This window comes from Bubalus kerabau, unplaced genomic scaffold (genome assembly GCF_029407905.1).
Source record: "Bubalus kerabau isolate K-KA32 ecotype Philippines breed swamp buffalo unplaced genomic scaffold, PCC_UOA_SB_1v2 scaffold_83, whole genome shotgun sequence".
Classification (NCBI taxonomy): domain Eukaryota; kingdom Metazoa; phylum Chordata; class Mammalia; order Artiodactyla; family Bovidae; genus Bubalus; species Bubalus kerabau.
Genome location: NW_026577937.1, coordinates 288719 through 305520, shown reverse-complemented (window position 1 = coordinate 305520; position 16802 = coordinate 288719). Strand labels below are relative to the sequence as shown.

General features: G+C 47.9%; 1 long non-coding RNA gene across 12 annotated transcripts in view; it reads right to left on the bottom strand.

Moving 5' to 3' along the window:
• Positions 1 to 408: 408 nt before the first annotated feature.
• LOC129641161 (uncharacterized) overlaps positions 409 to 16802 on the bottom strand; it is a 62732-nt gene continuing 46338 nt past the window's right edge. For 5 of the 12 annotated variants that reach the window (XR_008709117.1, XR_008709124.1, XR_008709126.1 and 2 more), the window contains exons 2-3: positions 954 to 1060; positions 409 to 611 (exon numbers count right to left, since the gene is read on the bottom strand). This is a non-coding gene — a long non-coding RNA (uncharacterized LOC129641161). Of the gene's footprint in view, positions 612 to 953; positions 1061 to 3028; positions 3153 to 7174; positions 7194 to 7611; positions 7667 to 11539; positions 11764 to 16802 lie in introns of those variants that run through there. The other 7 variants (XR_008709121.1, XR_008709116.1, XR_008709120.1 and 4 more) reach the window with 4 other exon arrangements.

Here is a 16802-nt window from a genome sequence, read left to right as displayed (position 1 = left end):
GTAGAACGACCATATCCTTCCTTTCCTTTGGTTTTATTTTTATTAATATTGATTTTTTTTTTTTTTTGTATTTGGCTGCACCAGATCGACCTTCATTGAAGCCAGCCAGATATTTAGGTAAAGGATGCAACTCTGCGTTGTGGCATGGGAGATCTAGTTCTCGGAAAAGGGGTTGAACCTGGGTCACCTTCTTTGGGAGTGTCCAGTCTTAGCTACTGGACCACCAGGAAGCCCCTGGTTTGGTTTTAGATGAAGATGGTATCTAACGTGATATCTTGGGCCATTTCAGTCACTGACTCAGTTTCCTGAGTTTCTTCAAAGCACGCATGAGGTACACATAATAAACCGGTGTGCAAAACAAGGAAAGGGAGTTCATACTACAACACTGTATGCTTACAAATAGCTAAATGGTAAATGGCATGTTATTTATTTTTAATTACTATGGAGAAAAAAAAAGAATGCAGGATTCACACATTTTATAACATGAATAAACATTAAAACCATCTTTAGCGAAAAATATCCATATAGAAAAGGCCACACAGATCCCATATTCACCGTCTGCTCTAAGTCCATCAAGTTTGTCCAAATCAACGTACATCTCCATAGCATTCCTAAAAAAAAAGGGGGGGGGGGTGGGAAGAAAAGATATATTCATACAATTGAACAACTGCTGAAAGGGAAGTGGGGCTGTGGATTACATTATAGTGCAGAAACCAAATGATGTCCTGATTTTGGAGATTATGTGGAGGTTCTGCAGGAGAATGCACCCACTTTGAATAAAACACATAGAGTGATTTAGATGATGTGGCAAATGCGAGCACTTTTTCCCTTTGCTAGGAGTTTTCTGTACATTTTACCCAGAAAGGAAATTATGTTTCAAAACAAACAAGTCGATACCATAAAAGAAAATCGAATTAGACAGGCAGAAAATTTTCTATAGAGTTCAGACTTACCCAGGCGAAGTTCAAGGGAAGCTGTGATGCTCCACTGTCCTTGTAGGAGTCCACATGGAATGAAGAAGTACTGTGGGAAGTCTATTAGTAACCACTGTGCCTTGGGTCTGCAGAACAAACAGATTTTGCAAATAAAATGTTCCCCATAACTTCACAAAAAGTTGTTAGACTACATTCAGTAAAGTTGAATAATTTTCGATCAATTTACAATCATAGAAACTACTACAACTTACAATCCCAATCAATATATAAAAATCACTTGCGTTTCTATAAACTAATAACAAACAGAAACAAACATTAAGAAAATCTCACTTATAATTGCACCCAAAAGAATAAAACATCTAGCAACAAACTTAATCAAGGACATAAAAGACCAGTAGTCAGAAAACTAGAAAGCACTGATAAAGAAACCAAAGAAAACACAAATAAACAGAAAACGACACCACGCTCAAACACTGGAACAAGAGGAATTCAAATGCCCATTTCAAACAAAGCCATCAACAAATACACTGACTGCCATCACAAAATGATATTCAATGGCCTTTTCACAGAAACAGAAATACTCCTACTAGTAGGCTGCTAATATTGAACAGGACCTTAAAGGGCCAAGAAGACTCTGAGAAAGAAGATCACTGCTGGAGATATCTTCCTCTCCGACTTCAAACTACAGCACGGCCCTGTAGTAACCACCACAGTGAAGAACTGGCAGGAACACAGACACAGGGACTCCAGGAAAGAAGAGAGAGCCCAGGAGTGAACCCACATGGACATGGTCAGTTCATGAAAATCAAACGAATGAGCCAAGAGGAAAGGACACTCTTCTGAAGAAACAGGGACAGGAAAACTGGCCAACTACTCAGAAGAACATCTGCGAAGGTCATCCTCTAGGCCATCGAACAGAAATCGAACTGAAAACCTGCCATTTGTACATGGAGCTCTCCCCACCCCCACCCCCACCCCCCGAGTGCTCTGAGATGGACCTCCGGTCAGCGCTCAGCTGGACACAGGAAACATCTACTTCGTCCTCATTTTCCCCTCTTGCAGCGTCTCCCTGCTGGCGGGCACTGAGGCAACCCCTCTCCTCTCAGCTGGGATGCAGCCCCATAACCCCAGAGCCCGAGTCCTGAGGGTCCTGAGGAGACAGAGCTCCCACCAGGGAAGAGCGGGCAGCCCCATGCTCACAGACCTCAGAGGGCTCACCCACAAGCAGCTCTGCTGTGAGCACTCAGACTGGAAGCCCAAACTGAAATGGAGCACAATGGCTCCATGACCCTCCTCAAAACACGGCTAAGGAACAGTCAGAGCCTGGATGGAATGCAGCCATAAAAAGGAACATATTTGAGTCCGCTCTAAGGAAGGGGATGAACCGAGAGCGTATTAAACAGGCAAGTCAGTCAGAAAGAGGAAAACATGGAATCGAGAAGGATGGGTCTGACGAATCTGTTCACATAGCAGCACCGGAGATGCAGACATAGAGGACAGACTTACGGACCAGGGTGGGGAATGGAGAGAGCAACATGGATGCATGTACACCAACATTTGTAAGTAGACAACCAGTGGGATTTGCTGTTAGGACTCAGGGAACTCAAACTGGGGCTCTGTAATAACCTAGAGAGGTGGGGATGGATGGGATGTGGGAGGGAGTTTCCAGAGCGAGGGGACACAAGTACGTCTATGGTTCGTTCGCGTGGATGTATGACAAATCAAACCGATATTGTAAAGCAGTGATCAATCAACTAGAAATAAATAACTGTTTATTAAAAAAAATGAAATGAACAGAAGCACAAACTTTGCAACTAACACCAGAATTCCATTTAAAAAACTATACAATTTGAGAAAACAACAAAAGCTCTCCATGACTTTTGGTCTGGTGATGAGTTCTAACACACAACAAAAAAGCCAAATTACCAAATAGGAATATACATTATTTCAAATATTGACTTTTACAATTTTATACATTGACCGTGTGAAGGACCTTATTCCAGAGAACCAAAAGACACTCTGTTAACTGAACCAGTGACCACCCAACCTTCCAGACAAAATAGAAGAGAAAAGACCTGCATGAGTCATCTTACCACAGGAGGTCCTGGTAAGGAACAAGGAACTAAAAAGCTCCCACAAACCAGGATTCTGCACAGATCAGCAAGAGGTCAGCAAGAGATGGGAGAGACTGCAGACCAGAGGTCTAGCAACTTCCATCTAGCAACAAAACACAGCATAGTTAAAATTATTTCAATGTTACAAAAATAAATAAATAAATAAATAAATAAATAAATAAAAGGACAGAAGTTCTTTGAACACATGACTGAGGTCAGGGGTGAGGCAGTACATGTATGTGCCGGGAAAATCTTAAAGTATGAGAAAGTAAAGAAATTAAAGACAACTCTCAAGCTATCCAAACTGATAAAAATGAATGATTACAGAGTTTAATCTGTATACATTAGCCGATAATGCTCTGAAAAGGAATTAAAAAAAATTCTCTTTCAATAATGTCAACACGAATAAAATACATTGCCATGGATGTAACGAGGATGACAAGACTGGCACACTGGAAATTATACACCCTGGCTGAAAACTATCCTGAATACATGGACAGATATTCCATAATGACGGAAAGACAAGATGGCAACACCATGGAATGAATCTTCAATCTGAAATGAAGATTCGATATGATTTGATGGCTCAGAGCTTTTGTCTCATCAATTGTTATTAAAGTATAAAAGAAAGCTGCTGACTTAGACATGAGGCGGGGTGTACGCCCTGCTGGGCTCTAGCCAGATATTCTACAGGCACTAGCAGTCAGCTCAGGAAAGAAAGGCACTGTCTCAGGGAATGGCACCAGGCCCCTCCCCCACGACATGCCTTGAGGTCACATTGGCAGCAGGTGAGTCATCCGGGGCCAAAAACTGATTGACATGAATCTTGAAGAAAGGCAGTATTCCAGGCAAATTTATCATTTCCTTAACATAGATGAGGAGAACAAGGTAGGAGAAAAACATACTGTTTTGTTCAAGTCGCTTTTGAGCCTTTTGGGGGAACCGACCTGAAGCCAGAGTCTAGCACAAAAAATAGGATATTTACATCGCTTGAGACAAACATTTACTTAGGAACAAATGCATTGCTTACTTCAAGGTTTGTCTGCAAAATTCTTACACATCAGAAGATGACGCCAAGCTGGGTTTCCACACACAAGAACATGCATGCAAAGGACAAGCCTGCACAGCCCATCTGCCCCCCTCCCCCACAGCCAGCAGCATTTCCAAGTGACCTCCTAAGGCCTTCCCCAAACTACAGGGGCACTTCTGGGTTTCCTGTTTCCCTCACTTCGAACACATTTCTTAAAAAAATAAAACAAAACAAAACTCTCACACTTCTTGATAGAATGCCACAGTGGAAGGAAAACAGGCCTTCAATATTGAAACCTCCCTGTGCCAAACAATTGGAGCTTGCTTTTGTTTTGTTTTGTTTTGAATTACACCACCACATAATTTAAACTGTTTACACATTCTAATTATTCAGTTCCAAAACACCAAATTTTTATTGCACAACGTCCCTATGAAAAGGCTCACGCAGCAGGACAGCCACAGATTCTGCCATGAAAGAGCAGCAAGGTGCCCTCCCCCCTTCTTTGCTGCCTGAGTGGCCACCAGGGTTTGAAATCCATGCACCCTACTAAGTTTCTACGGTGCAATTCGCGGACCCTTCCCTTTCCCATCCCAGCAGGTGCTCCAGGGCCCGCTGGCCTACAAAGTGCCAGAAGCAGGTCTGGGCCAGCCGGCCAGGGTTCATGGTTCTGTCCCTTGGACTCCAAGCGGACACTAGGCTGCTTGGGAAACCCGCGCAGACTCGGAGATTTTTCAGCAGAGGGGTGGAGCGGTAAAGGCCTTGACCCCAAAGGCGAGGCCTTTCTGCGACCGCCAGGTTGGGGAGCTCCGAGAATGTGCCAACAGAGGGCGGAATACGTGGTTCCCTGCTCCACGCAGTCCCAGTGCCCTGACCTGTGGTCCGCACCCCTCCGCTGCGCCCACTGGATGCAGATCCTTGGGGACCCAGGAGCTCACGAAATGGGCGTGCCCAGCCGCAATGGCGACCCCAGAGAGCACAACTGGGAAGCCCTCCACCACCCCGCCAGGAGCCGACCCCCGCCGCGACCGGACCCACCGCCCCATGCCGCCAGGGTATGCCCCGCCCCTGCCGCGCTCCCAGCGGGTTCCCAGCCGCAGTGGCGACCCCAGGGAGCACAATTGAGACCGACCCCCAAGTCACAGCGATCAGAATCTCGACCCGCGCAGCCCGGGTTTAACCAGCCCCGGGTGCGCTCCCGGCGCTTTTCCAGCCGCAGTAGCCACCTCCGAGAGCACAACTGGGAAGCCCTCCGCCACCCCCGCAAGGAGCCGACCCCCGCCCCGCGCTCCCGGTGCTTTCCCAGCCGCAGTGGGGACCCCTGAGAGCACAACTGGGACCGCTCCCCATCCCCGCCACAACCCAATTCCCAACCCGCGCCGCCCGGGTTCGCCCCGCCCCTGGCGCACTGCCCACCTTCACCAGGGGCTCCAGGTGAGCCCCGCCCCCACACCCGGTGCCAAGAGAGGCTCTCGGACCTCGCTACTGCCGCCAGGTCAAACACGAGGACAATATATCCACCCCACAGAGACAATCCAAGCTGTCTCTGATTTAGGGATCAAACGAGGACTACAGAAAGGCAAGATGACCTGACCTAGGAGGGCCATGATATTCTATAAAAGCAGACAAAGTTGGTTACCAAGGAAACTTTTTTCCTTGGAACCCGGAAAGCTGGTTCTTTGCATATGCAATGACCAACAATTAGCTTGTTACCCAAGCCTGCCTCGCTGCCACCCCCACCCCCTCCAACCCCACTCCCCAGAAGACCTGCTCAAAGAAATATTTTAAATCTCAGGTGGAAAACTGGAAGATGTCTTGTCTGTCTCTCTGGATTTAGGTATGTGTCAGTGTGAGCCTTGTGGTTTTTGATAATATTACTCAAGTTCTGAGTTCTGATTTCAAGGGCCTCAAGACAAGGCAGCCCTTCCAAATCAAACTGCTGGAAATACAAGAAAACATTGACCTAAATGAAAGTCAGAGTCCCGTGAACTGGGAACTAGTCAATATGAAATATCTAGTATTTTTGGTTTTGCTCCTCCACTATAGACATGTCTAAGAGTCAACAACATTAAGCACAACATGTTCATAGTGCCTAGGTTTCCTTTGAGGTAAAAATTGCTCTATTGTTATATCTGTCACAAGCCTGTCAGCAAGAAAGTACCTGGAAACGCAACAACAAAAGTAAAAAATGTAAATGTGATATGAGCTTTTAGACAAACCCTTAACAATAATTATACTCTAAAATATCTGCCTCTCATAGTCTTGATTGAAGGCAGAGGAGAAGGGGACGACAGAGGATCAGATGATTGGATGGCATCACTGACTCGATGGACATGAGTTTGAGCAAGCCCCTGGAGTTGGTGACGGACACGGAAGCCTGGCGTCCTGCAGGCCACGGGGACCCAAAGAGTCGGACACGACTGAGCAACTGAACTGAACTGAACTGAAAAACGTTTCTCCAGGTGTTTTGGTTCCCCGAGTTTCTATCCTTGTGCTAAACTAAGTGACGACAGTGTATTTCATAGCTAGGTCATTTCCAAAGAAATGAAAGTTCTGAAACACTCACGACTTGAACGGACCTCCCTTTTACACAGAAACAAAAGAGATTTTTGACTCTCCATGAATAGTGTCTGGCACCATCCTGACATGTTAAATGTAAGAAAGCAATTGTTTTGTTTTGTTCTCTTCTGTTCTTGTTGGTGGGGGGTGGTGCGCTATATCGAATGCCAGTATAAAAGTCAGTTCTTGGTTGCTGAAGGGAAATGTATGACTTGTTATTACAAGAAGGTATGTGGAATGCAATGGCACTTGAGGAAGGAAAACGAAGTAGTTCTGTCTTACAGGCGGCAGTTTCAGGATGGGAGAAGCAAAGGAATGGGTACAGAATGGGATAAGGAGGTGGTAGGGAAAGTGGACCCCCAGAAAAGAGTTCTGTGCCTAGCACAAGTTTTCTTGAGATGTGGAACTGCCTTTGCTAATGGAGTTTCAGTTTCTTTACCTCTTAAGTGATCTCTTCTAGGTGGACCTAGAACAGAAATCTTTGGTTAGCTTTGGCTACGTGGAGAAGTAGTGTTTCACGGTGACATATGTGATCCTACCTGACTGTTCTCAACCCTTTTGATATCGATGCACTGCTTCTGCTGCTGCTGCCGCCGCTGCCGCCACCGCTGCTAAGTCGTTTCAGTCGTGTCCGGCTCTGTGCGACCCCGTAGACGGCAGCCCACCAAGCCCCGCAGTTCCTGGGGTTCTCTAGGCAAGAACACTGGAGTGGGTTGCCATTTCCTCCTCCCATGCATGAAAGTGAAAAGTGAACGTGAAGTCGCTCAGTGGTGTCCGACTCTTAGCGACCCCATGGACTGCAGCCTACCAGGCTCCTGCATCCATGGGATTTTCCACGCAAGAGTACTGGAGTGGGGTGCCATTGCCTTCTCCCATATCTATGCACAAGCCTGCCTAAATAATTGACTTCTAGCTAGCTTTGGGATGCCAATGACCATCCACCCTTACCAGGCAACAGAGAAGAGAAAACACTTACCACAGGAGGTCCTGGTAAGGAACAAGGAACTAACAAGCTCCCACCAACCAGGATTCTGCAGAGGTCAACAAGAGGTCAGTAAGAGATGGCAGACTGCAGTCCAGAGGTCCTAGCGAATTCCATCTTGCAGCAGAGACCCAGCATAGTCCAAACGATTTCAATGTTGCAACAAATCAATAAACAAATAAAAGGACAGAAGTTCTTTGCACACATGACTGAGATTAGGGGTGAGGCAGTACATGTATGTGCCCGGAAAATCCTAAAGTATAAGAAAGGAAAGAAATTAAAGACAACTCTCAAGCTGTCCAAACTGATAAAAGCGAATGATTACACAGTTTTCTCTGTATACATTAGCAGATAATAATCTGAAAAGGAAATTAAAAAAATTCCCTTTCAATAATGTCAACATGAATACCACACTTTGCCATGGATGTAATGACGATGACAAGACCGGCACGCTGGAACTTATACACCCTGGCTGAAAACTATCCTGAATACATGGACAGATATTCCATAACGATGGAAAGACTTAAGATGGCAATCCCATGGAATGCATCTTCAATCTGAAATGAAGATTCGATATGAGTTGATCGCTCAGAGCTTTTGTGCCATCAACTGTTATTAAAGTATAAAAGAGATAGAGAAAGCTGCTGACTTAGACTTGAGGCGGGGTGTACGCCCTGCTGGGCTCTAGCCAGATATTCTACAGGCACTAGCAGTCAGCTCAGGAAAGAAAGGCACTGTCTCAGGGAATGGCACCAGGCCCCTCCCCCACGACATGCCTTGAGGTCACATTGGCAGCAGGTGAGTCCTCCGGGGCCAAAAACTGATTGACATGAATCTTGAAGAAAGGCAGTATTCCAGGCAACTATAGCATTTCCTTAACATAGATGAGGAGAACAAGGTAGGAGGAAAACATACTGTTTTGTTCAAGTCGTTTCTGAGCCTATTGGGGGAACCGAACTGAAGCCAGAGTCCAGCGGAAATCCATAGGATATGTACATCGCTTAAGACAAACATTTCCTTAGGAACAAAGGCATTGCTTAGCTCAAGGTTTGTCTGCGAAATGCTTACGCATCAGGAGATGGCTCCGAGTTGGGTTTCCACACACAAGAACATGCATGCAAAGGACAAGCCTGCACAGCCCATCTGCCCCCCTCCCCCACAGCCAGCAGCATTTCCAAGTGACCTCCTAAGGCCTTCCCCAAACTACAGGGGCACCTCTGGGTTTCCTGTTTCCCTCACTTCGAACACTTTTCTTTAAAAAAAAAAAAAAAATCCCGCACACTTCTTGATAGAATGCCACAGTGGAAGGAAAACAGGCCTTCAATATTGAAACCTCCCTGTGCCAAACACTTGGAGCTTGGTTTGGTTTGGTTTTGTGTTGAATTACACCACCACATAATTTAAACTTTTTACAAGTTCTAATCATTCAGTTCCAAAATACCAAACTTTTATTGCACAAGGTCCCCTTGAAAAGGCCCACACAGCAGGACAGCCACAGATTCGGCCATGAAAGGGCAGCAAGATGCCCTCCCCCCTTCTTTGCTGCCTGGGCGGCCACCAGGGTTTGAAATCCATGCACCCTACTAAGTTTCTAGGGTGCAATTCGTGGACCCTTCCCTTTCCCCTCCCAGCAGGTGCTCCAGGGCCCGCTGGCCTACAAAGTGCCAGAAGCAGGGCTGGGCCAGCCAGCCAAGATTCAGGGTTCTGTCCCTTGGACTTCCAGCGGACACTAGGCTGCTTGGGAAACCCGCGCAGACTCGGAGATTTTTTCAGCAGAGGGGTGGAGCGGTAAAGGCCTTGACCCCAAAGGCGAGGCCTTTCTGCGACCGCCAGGTGGGGGAGCTCCGAGAATGTGCCAACAGAGGGCGGAATACGTGGTTCCCTGCTCCACGCAGTCCCAGTGCCCTGACCCGTGGTCCGCACCCCTCCGCTGCGCCCACTGGATGCCGATCCTTGGGGACCCAGGAGCGCACGAAATGGGCGTGCCCAGCCGCAATGGCGACCCCCGAGAGCACAACTGGGAAGCCCTCCCCCACCCCCGCCAGGAGCCGACCCCAGCCGAGACCGGACCCCGCCCCGCGCCGCCCGGGTTCGCCCCGCCCCTGCCGCGCTCCCGTTGCCTTCCCACCCGCAGTGGGGACCCCGGAGAACACAACTGAGACCGCCCCCCACCCCCTCCCCACCGGAACCCCGACCCACGCCGCCAGGGTTCGCCCCACTCCTGGCGCGGCGCGCTGCTCACCTTCACCGGGGGCTCCCGGTGAGCCCCGCCCCCACGCCCGGTTCCAGGAGAGGCTCTGGCTACTGCCGCCAGTTCAAACAGGAGGACAATACATCCACCCCACAGGGACAATCCAAGCTGTCTATGATTTAGGGATCAAACGAGGACTACAGCAAGGCAAGGTGACCTGACCTAGGAGGGCCATGAGAGTCTATAGAACCAGACAAAGTTGGTTACCAAGGAAACTTTTTTCCTTGGAACCGGGAAAGCTGGTTCTTTGCATATGCAATGACCAACAATTAGCTTGTTACCCAAGCCTGCCTCGCTGCCACCCCCACCCCCACCCCCATCCCCCACTCCCCAGGAGACCGGCTCAAAGAAATATTTTAAATCTCAGGCGGAAAACTGGAAGATGTCTTGTCTCTCTCTCTGGATTTAGGTATGTGTCAGTGTGAGCCTTGTGGTTTTTGATAATATTGCTCAAGTTCTGAGTTCTGATTTCAATGGTCTCAAGACAAGGCAGCGCTTCCAAATCAAACCGCTGGAAATACAAGAAAACATTGACCTAAATGAACGTCAGAGTCCCGTGAACTGGGAACTAGTCAATATGAAATATCTAGTATTTTTGGTTTTGCTCCTCCACTATAGACATGTCTAAGAGTCAACAACATTAAGCACAACATGTTCATAGTGCCTAGGTTTCCTTTGAGGTAAAAATTGCTCTATTGTTATATCTGTCACAAGCCTGTCAGCAAGAAAGTACCTGGAAACGACAACATCAAAAGAAAAAAACGTAAATGTGATATGAGCTTTTAGACAAACTCTTAACAATGATTATACTCTAAAATATCTGCCTCTCATAGTCTTGATTGAAGGCAGAGGAGAAGGGGACGACAGAGGATAAAATGGTTGGATGGCATCACTGACCTGATGGAGATGAGTTTGAGCAAGCCCCTGGACTTGGTGACGGACACGGAAGCCTGGCATCCTGCAGGCCACCGGGTCCCAAAGAGTCAGACACGACTGAGCAACTGAACTGAACTGAACTGAAAAACGTTTCTCCAGGTGTTTTGGTTCCCCGAGTTTCTATCCTTGTGCTAAACTAAGTGACGACAGTGTATTTCATAGCTAGGTCATTTCCAAAGAAATGAAAGTTCTGAAACACTCACGACTTGAACGGACCTCCCTTTTACACAGAAACAAAAGAGATTTTTGACTCTCCATGAATAGTGTCTGGCACCATCCTGACATGTTAAATGTAAGAAAGCAATTGTTTTGTTTTGTTCTCTTCTGTTCTTGTTGGTGGGGGGTGGCGCGCTATATCGAATGCCAGTATAAAAGTCAGTTCTTGGTTGCTGAAGGGAAATGTATGACTTGTTATTACAAGAAGGTATGTGGAATGCAATGGCACTTGAGGAAGGAAAACGAAGTAGTTCTGTCTTACAGGCGGCAGTTTCAGGATGGGAGAAGCAAAGGAATGGGTACAGAATGGGATAAGGAGGTGGTAGGGAAAGTGGACCCCCAGAAAAGAGTTCTGTGCCTAGCACAAGTTTTCTTGAGATGTGGAACTGCCTTTGCTAATGGAGTTTCAGTTTCTTTACCTCTTAAGTGATCTCTTCTAGGTGGACCTAGAACAGAAATCTTTGGTTAGCTTTGGCTACGTGGAGAAGTAGTGTTTCACGGTGACATATGTGATCCTACCTGACTGTTCTCAACCCTTTTGATATCGATGCACTGCTTCTGCTGCTGCTGCCGCCGCCGCCGCCGCCGCCGCCGCCGCTGCTAAGTCGCTTCAGTCGTGTCCGGCTCTGTGCGACCCCGTAGACGGCAGCCCACCAGGCCCCGCAGTTCCTGGGGTTCTCTAGGCAAGAACACTGGAGGGGGTTGCCATTTCCTCCTCCCATGCATGAAAGTGAAAAGTGAACGTGAAGTCGCTCAGTGGTGTCCGACTCTTAGCGACCCCATGGACTGCAGCCTACCAGGCTCCTCCGTCCATGGGATTTTCCACGCAAGAGTCCTGGAGTGGGGTGCCATTGCCTTCTCCCATATCTATGCGCAAGCCTGCCTAAATCACTGACTTCTAGCTAGCTTTGGGATGCCAATGACCATCCACCCTTACCAGGCAACAGAGAAGAGAAAACACTTACCACAGGAGGTCCTGGTAAGGAACAAGGAACTAACAAGCTCCCACCAACCAGGATTCTGCAGAGGTCAACAAGAGGTCAGTAAGAGATGGCAGACTGCAGTCCAGAGGTCCTAGCGACTTCCATCTTGCAGCAGAGACCCAGCATAGTCCAAACGAATTCAATGTTGCAACAAATAAATAAACAAATAAAAGGACAGAAGTTCTTTGCACACATGACTGAGATTAGGGGTGAGGCAGTACATGTATGTGCCCGGAAAATCCTAAAGTATAAGAAAGGAAAGAAATTAAAGACAACTCTCAAGCTGTCCAAACTGATAAAAACGAATGATTACACAGTTTTCTCTGTATACATTAGCAGATAATAATCTGAAAAGGAAATTAAAAAAATTCCCTTTCAATAATGTCAACATGAATACCACACTTTGCCATGGATGTAATGACGATGACAAGACCGGCACGCTGGAACTTATACACCCTGGCTGAAAACTATCCTGAATACATGGACAGATATTCCATAACGATGGAAAGACTTAAGATGGCAATCCCATGGAATGCATCTTCAATCTGAAATGAAGATTCGATATGAGTTGATCGCTCAGAGCTTTTGTGCCATCAACTGTTATTAAAGTATAAAAGAGATAGAGAAAGCTGCTGACTTAGACTTGAGGCGGGGTGTACGCCCTGCTGGGCTCTAGCCAGATATTCTACAGGCACTAGCAGTCAGCTCAGGAAAGAAAGGCACTGTCTCCGGGAATGGCACCAGGCCCCTCCCCCACGACATGCCTTGAGGTCACATTGGCAGCAGGTGAGTCCTCCGGGGCCAAAAACTGATTGACATGAATCTTGAAGAAAGGCAGTATTCCAGGCAACTATACCATTTCCTTAACATAGATGAGGAGAACAAGGTAGGAGGAAAACATACTGTTTTGTTCAAGTCGTTTCTGAGCCTATTGGGGGAACCCACCTGAAGCCAGAGTCCAGCGGAAATCCATAGGATATGTACATCGCTTAAGACAAACATTTCCTTAGGAACAAAGGCATTGCTTAGCTCAAGGTTTGTCTGCGAAATGCTTACGCATCAGGAGATGGCTCCGAGTTGGGTTTCCACACACAAGAACATGCATGCAAAGGACAAGCCTGCACAGCCCATCTTCCCCCTTTCCCCACAGCCAGCAGCATTTCCAAGTGACCTCCTAAGGCCTTCCCCAAACTACAGGGGCACCTCTGGGTTTCCTGTTTCCCTCACTTCGAACACTTTTCTTTAAAAAAAAAAAAAAAAAAAATCCCGCACACTTCTTGATAGAATGCCACAGTGGAAGGAAAACAGGCCTTCAATATTGAAACCTCCCTGTGCCAAACACTTGGAGCTTGGTTTGGTTTGGTTTTGTGTTGAATTACACCACCACATAATTTAAACTTTTTACAAGTTCTAATCATTCAGTTCCAAAATACCAAACTTTTATTGCACAAGGTCCCCTTGAAAAGGCCCACGCAGCAGGACAGCCACAGATTCGGCCATGAAAGGGCAGCAAGATGCCCTCCCCCCTTCTTTGCTGCCTGGGCGGCCACCAGGGTTTGAAATCCATGCACCCTACTAAGTTTCTAGGGTGCAATTCGTGGGCCCTTCCCTTTCCCCTCCCAGCAGGTGCTCCAGGGCCCGCTGGCCTACAAAGTGCCAGAAGCAGGGCTGGGCCAGCCAGCCAAGATTCAGGGTTCTGTCCCTTGGACTTCCAGCGGACACTAGGCTGCTTGGGAAACCCGCGCAGACTCGGAGATTTTTCAGCAGAGGGGTGGAGCGGTAAAGGCCTTGACCCCAAAGGCGAGGCCTTTCTGCGACCGCCAGGTGGGGGAGCTCCGAGAATGTGCCAACAGAGGGCGGAATACGTGGTTCCCTGCTCCACGCAGTCCCAGTGCCCTGACCCGTGGTCCGCACCCCTCCGCTGCGCCCACTGGATGCCGATCCTTGGGGACCCAGGAGCGCACGAAATGGGCGTGCCCAGCCGCAATGGCGACCCCCGAGAGCACAACTGGGAAGCCCTCCCCCACCCCCGCCAGGAGCCGACCCCAGCCGAGACCGGACCCCGCCCCGCGCCGCCCGGGTTCGCCCCGCCCCTGCCGCGCTCCCGTTGCCTTCCCAGCCGCAGTGGGGACCCCGGAGAACACAACTGAGACCGCCCCCCACCCCCTCCCCACCGGAACCCCGACCCACGCCGGCAGGGTTCGCCCCACTCCTGGCGCGGCGCGCTGCTCACCTTCACCGGGGGCTCCCGGTGAGCCCCGCCCCCACGCCCGGTTCCAGGAGAGGCTCTGGCTACTGCCGCCAGTTCAAACAGGAGGACAATACATCCACCCCACAGGGACAATCCAAGCTGTCTATGATTTAGGGATCAAACGAGGACTACAGCAAGGCAAGGTGACCTGACCTAGGAGGGCCATGAGAGTCTATAGAACCAGACAAAGTTGGTTACCAAGGAAACTTTTTTCCTTGGAACCGGGAAAGCTGGTTCTTTGCATATGCAATGACCAACAATTAGCTTGTTACCCAAGCCTGCCTCGCTGCCACCCCCACCCCCACCCCCATCCCCCACTCCCCAGGAGACCGGCTCAAAGAAATATTTTAAATCTCAGGCGGAAAACTGGAAGATGTCTTGTCTCTCTCTCTGGATTTAGGTATGTGTCAGTGTGAGCCTTGTGGTTTTTGATAATATTGCTCAAGTTCTGAGTTCTGATTTCAATGGTCTCAAGACAAGGCAGCGCTTCCAAATCAAACCGCTGGAAATACAAGAAAACATTGACCTAAATGAACGTCAGAGTCCCGTGAACTGGGAACTAGTCAATATGAAATATCTAGTATTTTTGGTTTTGCTCCTCCACTATAGACATGTCTAAGAGTCAACAACATTAAGCACAACATGTTCATAGTGCCTAGGTTTCCTTTGAGGTAAAAATTGCTCTATTGTTATATCTGTCACAAGCCTGTCAGCAAGAAAGTACCTGGAAACGACAACATCAAAAGAAAAAAACGTAAATGTGATATGAGCTTTTAGACAAACTCTTAACAATGATTATACTCTAAAATATCTGCCTCTCATAGTCTTGATTGAAGGCAGAGGAGAAGGGGACGACAGAGGATAAAATGGTTGGATGGCATCACTGACCTGATGGAGATGAGTTTGAGCAAGCCCCTGGACTTGGTGACGGACACGGAAGCCTGGCATCCTGCAGGCCACCGGGTCCCAAAGAGTCAGACACGACTGAGCAACTGAACTGAACTGAACTGAAAAACGTTTCTCCAGGTGTTTTGGTTCCCCGAGTTTCTATCCTTGTGCTAAACTAAGTGACGACAGTGTATTTCATAGCTAGGTCATTTCCAAAGAAATGAAAGTTCTGAAACACTCACGACTTGAACGGACCTCCCTTTTACACAGAAACAAAAGAGATTTTTGACTCTCCATGAATAGTGTCTGGCACCATCCTGACATGTTAAATGTAAGAAAGCAATTGTTTTGTTTTGTTCTCTTCTGTTCTTGTTGGTGGGGGGTGGCGCGCTATATCGAATGCCAGTATAAAAGTCAGTTCTTGGTTGCTGAAGGGAAATGTATGACTTGTTATTACAAGAAGGTATGTGGAATGCAATGGCACTTGAGGAAGGAAAACGAAGTAGTTCTGTCTTACAGGCGGCAGTTTCAGGATGGGAGAAGCAAAGGAATGGGTACAGAATGGGATAAGGAGGTGGTAGGGAAAGTGGACCCCCAGAAAAGAGTTCTGTGCCTAGCACAAGTTTTCTTGAGATGTGGAACTGCCTTTGCTAATGGAGTTTCAGTTTCTTTACCTCTTAAGTGATCTCTTCTAGGTGGACCTAGAACAGAAATCTTTGGTTAGCTTTGGCTACGTGGAGAAGTAGTGTTTCACGGTGACATATGTGATCCTACCTGACTGTTCTCAACCCTTTTGATATCGATGCACTGCTTCTGCTGCTGCTGCCGCCGCCGCCGCCGCCGCCGCCGCCGCTGCTAAGTCGCTTCAGTCGTGTCCGGCTCTGTGCGACCCCGTAGACGGCAGCCCACCAGGCCCCGCAGTTCCTGGGGTTCTCTAGGCAAGAACACTGGAGGGGGTTGCCATTTCCTCCTCCCATGCATGAAAGTGAAAAGTGAACGTGAAGTCGCTCAGTGGTGTCCGACTCTTAGCGACCCCATGGACTGCAGCCTACCAGGCTCCTCCGTCCATGGGATTTTCCACGCAAGAGTCCTGGAGTGGGGTGCCATTGCCTTCTCCCATATCTATGCGCAAGCCTGCCTAAATCACTGACTTCTAGCTAGCTTTGGGATGCCAATGACCATCCACCCTTACCAGGCAACAGAGAAGAGAAAACACTTACCACAGGAGGTCCTGGTAAGGAACAAGGAACTAACAAGCTCCCACCAACCAGGATTCTGCAGAGGTCAACAAGAGGTCAGTAAGAGATGGCAGACTGCAGTCCAGAGGTCCTAGCGACTTCCATCTTGCAGCAGAGACCCAGCATAGTCCAAACGAATTCAATGTTGCAACAAATAAATAAACAAATAAAAGGACAGAAGTTCTTTGCACACATGACTGAGATTAGGGGTGAGGCAGTACATGTATGTGCCCGGAAAATCCTAAAGTATAAGAAAGGAAAGAAATTAAAGACAACTCTCAAGCTGTCCAAACTGATAAAAACGAATGATTACACAGTTTTCTCTGTATACATTAGCAGATAATAATCTGAAAAGGAAATTAAAAAAATTCCCTTTCAATAATGTCAACATGAATACCACACTTTGCCATGGATGTAATGAC